Source organism: Zosterops lateralis, assembly GCF_965231275.1.
Source record: "Zosterops lateralis genome assembly, chromosome: 1".
NCBI lineage: Eukaryota > Metazoa > Chordata > Aves > Passeriformes > Zosteropidae > Zosterops > Zosterops lateralis.
Window position 1 is genome coordinate 30,825,297 of NC_139762.1, and position 6,564 is coordinate 30,831,860.

Genomic DNA, 6,564 nt, shown 5'->3' on the forward strand with positions numbered 1-6,564 from the left:
AAACATTACTGTCTCCTGTCAGATACTGTATCCAAAGCTCAGAGACATTTCTGTAGACTTTGGGGATATTTCTTGAAAGGTGATTTTAAAAGATTGGCAAAGATCCAAGTACAGGTAAGCTTTAGTCAAGACTCCTGATTTGCCTGAAGAGTGATTTGTCTTTTTTTGATTGGTTGGAAAATCAGTATGGGTTGCTGTTCTTTCAGTCCTTAGAAAAAGTTAAATTGATGACTCAGAACTGTGGATGTTAATTAGATAAATAACTATGCACCTTATACAGATATTTGTGCACACATTCACATGTAACAGCACATAGAATTGTAATCAGATCTAAAAAAAGATTCGTAAAGGTCTCCACAAAAATATATTTGGAAGATATAATGAAAAACCTGTGTTCATAAGCAGAGATCGAGGCCAACATGTAATTCAAATTCCATGATTAATTGGTTGTGTAGACATTTATTTTTAACTACAATATAAACCTCAATCACCTTGGGTTTCCAATACACACATAATACAGTGCAATGCTCAGGAAAATGAGATCTGGATGGTCATTCCCACTGCTGCACTGACTGCACACAGTCCTTTCACAGGGGTCAGTGCAATATATATTGAAACTACGGTACATTCTCCATGCTGCATGCCTCATATATTTCAGTGAGATTAAAATCACGAGTTCATGGTCAGTGAATGCTTAAAATTACTCAGCTGGGTAGATGAAATCCATCAGATATGGATTTTCCTGTTTGAAATTCACAGTGCTGCCTGATGGCTGCTTAAAGCATCCATTTGTTACAAATGTACTTGAGAGAATTAAGAGCTTTGGATCTTAGTGTGGATTTGGTTGGTTTTTATGGGGTTTTTTTCCTGAATAATAATTTGGAAACCAAAGTGCAGAAGCAAGATGGTGAACTCAAACAAAAAAAAATTAGTGAGTTCTACCATGAATTTCTTAGCTGCTTGATGTATTAGGAGGGTGAAACCAAAGCTCCTAGGCATGTCAGTCATTTTAACTGCCCTTTCTGTATGTTTCATGAAATAAGTATGTTTTTCTGAGAGAATTTGCATATAAATTTCTTCTTCTCCTCCAGCACTTATCCGTGAAGATTTAGAGATGTAATTTGTTTGCTTCTATATTGTCTATCCAAACTACATCCACTACACCTTTCTTCCAAAACATACATGAAAGAAGTCTCCAAGGTCCATATTTGGACATGGGACCACTCACTTTGGACAATTTAGGTTACGTTCTAAATCCACTTCAGTGCAGATGTAGAAGTTAACCTTGGGTACCCATGTTGGTCTCAACTTGGACAATTCATAATTGTAATTTAACACGCTTTTGCTGACTCTCTTCTCAGGTGACACCTAAGAGCATTTGGCAGTTTAAAAGCCCATAAAAGAAGTTCTAATTGCTCTCTGGTGCTGTGCAGAGATAAGCAGGTGGGTTCTCACTCACACACCTTATTAAAAAAATTGAGTTTTGTTTAAAAATGCATCATCCCCAAAGCTAAACCCCTCCCTGCTCCTGACACCAGCCATTGATGTCTCTCCATTTCATCTGCACCTTTGCTTTCTCCTGTTTTCAGGGGGTGCATTTATCTTAGCCTATGTCCACATAGTCTTGTTCTACTCTGACAGAAGTGTTTCCTGGAAGAGTCTCAGTAATTCTAACACAGCTGCTCACAGGGGCTTCCCTGTCAGCTCAAACCCAGGGACCTCAATGCAGATAGTTAGACGTGTCTCCAGACCAGTTTGTGCTCTGTGAATGAAGAGAGAGAGAAACTCAGTCTTTCCCACAGCTCCCTGCTTGGGCCCTGAGGCTGAGCATACCCAGCTAAGATTTCTTCTGGCCTTTTATAATGGGCTACTTTCTCTGCCTCAGTGACTAAATCCTGCAGGAGCTGCCCTAGAGAGCTTCAAACCAAATAGGACTATTCCAGAACGTTTTTCCTCTTTTTCTATAAAGATCCGGTAGACCCTATTACTGTTAATATTTAACATCTTTACAAAACTAGCCATCAGATTTTTAATATAATTTTGGTTTCCCTGCTCTGAGGTGCCTTTGTTCATTGTGTTATACAGAAATTTGCACAGCTTCAGTGGCTGATGTTACACCTGTTCTGAAGGCATTCTCTGACCTGCTTTGTTTTTTCTTGTATTTTATAATACATAAGTTTTAGAATTCAGGCATTTCCCCTAATTTCATAATAAACATATTTCCAAGCTTTATGATCTACTGCTTAGAATAAATATCAGAAATTTACATGAGAGGAATAAGAAGTAATGAAGGAGATGTGTAGTCAGTCCCACACTAGCAATGCTCTGAGTCAAAGCCAGAGACAGACAGATCTGGAAATGATCAATCTTCCACTGCTCTTAAAGTAGTAGCATATTTTAAGACATGGTTGAAAGCAAACAAAATTTATTTGAGAACTGGTCAAATTTCTATTCTCAGTGCTTTAACCCTATACATGTTTTTTATCACCTGAAAGGTCTTTGGATGAAATTTGATTAAAATTTTCCAGAAAGACTTATACCCCAAAATTTAGGAGCTGAGACACCCTCTTACACCTATGACAGATGCAGGCTCCATTTTGTTTCCTTCTTGCCCTGAAATAGTTCAAATCCTTTTCATGAATATGACAGGTAGGCACTGCCTGGATTGGGATATGCCACGATGATCAATTGTCCCTGGTCACACATCCCAGGACTGTTTATTTGTGCAATAGGCATTTATGCTGGAGCAGGCACTGAACCCCAGGCCTGCTCAGTTGTGATCTGTTAGGGAAGAAAGTGATTTTTCTCACACTGGCTCAGGAAATATTTGCTAACACTTGCAAATGGAAAGCATTACTAAAGGAGAAACTGGTGTCCTATAAGTGGTCCAGACATTCTCTTGAGAGCTGGAAGGCCATGGTCAACCATCCCCTGACTACTTTATTTTCATTACAAAGCCACATTTCAATATATGGCTGGAAAGACAAAAGTTCAGCAGATTTCTATTGCTGAACATTTAAAGCTGGTAACTGAAGCTCAGATAGATTTTTGCTAGGAATCTGATGATAAAATATGTTAGCCCAATATTTTCCTCTTTTTAGTTGAATAAATTACTCAAATAACTTGCAATACCTACAGTTTGTTGATAGTATTTTTCAAATCAGCTAGCAGAAGAGAGGCTGAGGATTTAAAATATTATAATCTGACTCTTTAATTACTGCTTGCAAAACAAAAGAGCAATCTGTGAGGATTTTGGTATCTCTGGAGGCTTTTTTTCCACTTACATGTGGATGTTTATGTTTTTATACAAATCACCACCACTTGATACAGGCTGTCATGAAAAGCATGGAGCATCCCTTACATAGTTTTAGATGAAGATGTGGGTTTGTCATGTAGCCAGTTCTTATCCCGTATTTTGTTTTGAATCTTGATGTGATGAGATGTCTGGAAGGCATTGCTGAATGACATGTTTTAAAATCACTAAGTCATTTGAAGACCCATATTAAATGTACTTGCTCTTGTATTGCTTAATGCCCTTTCCCCAACAATAAGGAAACTGTCATGGTCTATTACACCAAGGAGTTTCAAGGTTTTCAGCATATGTGGAGCTTCATTGCTCAGTTGTGTTTGGTAAGAGAAAGCCTGTTCCTGGTAGCATTTAGATTTAACTTTGAAATATTTTTTCCGTCCCACAGGGAAGCAGCAAATGAGTGAAGAGGAATTCTGTGATGGGAGGGACTGGAAATATGGGGTTGTACCACAGCCTGTGAAGAAGACTGTTTATCTGGTCTTCTTAACTGGGCAAATCAGTTATGATCAGCAATGCTTCATGTCTGAAATTCTTGTACTGAAGCAAATGCATTTTAATAAATTAAAATAGCTTGCTCTGTCTAAAGCCTGAAAAATTGCTGTACTACATAATTGAAGCCAATGACTCCTTCCCTGTCTGAGTAACTGATATCCTGTTTTTGGTATAACTTGAGATCTGTAACCCATCAGTTTCTTACTTTGTTATACTGTAATATTTGAGAATTGTGGGGAAAACATTTAGGGTTCAAAAGAACAGCATATTTTTGTACTTAGTATCACATGGGAATTTTTTAACTAACCCCCTTTCTGTTAATTAAGACCCCCTTCTGTTTCTGGCCTGCCTTGGTCCTTGGATGCTAAACTCTATTACAGGCAAGTAGCTGAGCCACAATGTTCATAATTCAGTGAGTATCCCAGGGCTGCCACCTTGCTGTGATCTCTCTTTAGGCCTCCTTTCTATTCATTGTTCTTATTTCAAATTTATGTCTGTTTATCTGTAACCCAGATCCTCTTAGTTTTCCTAATCCTTTGCCTCAAAGATCAGAAACCTTTGGCTTCTAGTGAGTGTGAGTGACATGGTGTCCCAAATCTGACTCCAGAATTCATGGTCCTTAAGTAGTAATGGATGGTACTCTCTTTACTCTCTTTATTCTTGCTAACTTTCCTGAAAGTTTGGAAAGATGAAGGATTCCATCCTGTTCTTTTTAATTTTTTTTCAATGAACAGTAAGCACATCTCAGCGAAATTCTAGCTGAAACCAATGACACAACTGCTTGCTTATTCCCACTGTTGCTTGTGTACTAATGTCTTCTTTTTTAACATTGCTTTTGCTTTAGGGCCAATATCTCAATCAGCATGACTTCTGCAATTAAGTGCATGCATTTGTTCTGCAAAGTTTCTCTCTTTCCTGGTAGTGCTGGTTTTTATCTCCAAGCTATGCAGGCTCTCATGGGATTGGCACTCTCTGGCCTGCTCCACAGAACCCGCCATCTTTTCCTAAGTTCTTGACATTGCCTTGCCTTGTGTATTTATCATAGAATGTGCAGCTTTACTCAGCCACACAGACTGGACAGTTTTAGTGGACTGCAATGCTGAGTCCTTTCTGCAGCAGCTCTCAGAGCTGCTTATGTGTTCTGTGTTCCCCCACATCCTCACTGTGTCCATGTCATGGTACCATTTTCCTTTCTCTGCTTCAATCTGGACTGGGTGGAGGTCTTTGTTTGCACAATTCTAGTTGCTTTGTCAAGGTTAAATCTGGGATCTAGAAGTCTCATTTCTGAGCTGGATTTTCCAGATCCTGAATATTATATTTTTATCTGGGTCTCAGCCACAAAGTTGTAAAACTAACTTGCCAAATGTAGATCAGGTATAAAATCTTCTATGATTTCACATCTTATTTTACTTTGTTTTTCCTTTTCTTTTTTTTTTGCCCCTTTTTCTTTTTTTTTGTGGAGGGAGTGTGAGGATTTCCATCTTTGTGAGGAGAATGGTTTATCGCTGGCACAAGTTACCCAGAGAAGTGGTGGGAAAACTCTTCTGTCAGGTTTCAAAGAGTTGTTTGACAAACTTGTTTGATTATTAATGCCATTACTCAGTGATCATGGATGGGGACAGGGTTGGAAAGAATATTTTTGTCCTGCCTGACCTTCAACTGTTAGTAATATGAACTTTGAAATAACACAGCACCCAGTTCCAGCTGCTTCATGCTGTGAGGTGCTTCCTAATGCAGAATGTTGAATGTACTTCTCAAATCTTCTCACTACAATCCTTGTCTTCAAATATTGACATAATTTAATTCCTTTTGTTATACAGTATTCTAATGACGTGTTGCAGACCACTGCATTACCAGCAGGACAAAGAAGGTGAGGTCGCATCCACAGTGCTGGGTGACTGTTCAGCTGCAGAAGAGATGGCTCAGGGGGCCTCACTGGTGTGTATCAATACCTGACTGTGGGGACCTCCTTGTCCAGAGAAAGGCCACAGAGATGATCAGAAGGCTGGGCCGTGTCTTCAAGAGACTGGTTTGGGGTTTTAGCCTGGAGAAAGCTCTGGAGAGACCTTACAGCATCATCTATACCTAAAGGGGGGCTACAAAAAAGGTGGAGAGGGACTTCTTCCAGAGCATGTAGGAATAGGAAAAAGGGTAATGGCCTTAAACTGAATGAGAGTAGATTTAGATATTAGAAAGAAATTCTTTAAAAGGCTGGTAAAGCTATGGGACATATTGTCCAGAGAAGCTGTAGATGCCTCATCCCTGGAAGTGTTCAATGCCAGGATAGGGCTTTAAGCAGCCTGATCTAGTGGAAGGTGTCCCTGCCCATGTCCAGGAGGTTTGGAACTTGAAGGTCTTTAAGGTCTCTTCCAGCCCAAACCATTTTATGTTCCTTTGACTCTAAATAAAGAAGGAAGAGCCAGACTCTTCTCTAACATCGTGACAATATAAGAGCCAATTGAAATTCAGGAAATTATGTGTAAATATAAAGTAGGGGCTTTTTCCTTTTGTAGTGTGAAGTTGATTGAAGACTGGAACAGGCTGTCCAGAAAAGTTGTAGAATCCTCATCCTTGGACATATTCAAAACTCGACTGGGTATAGCCCTGAGCAACCTGCTGTAGATGACCCTGCTTTGAGCAGGCGACTTGGACAAGACAGTCTCCAGTGGTGCCTGCCAAATTCAACAGTTCTGTTATTTGGTGAATCTACATATATAGTATGTATAAAATAAAGGTTAAATAGTACAAAGGTGAACTTATAA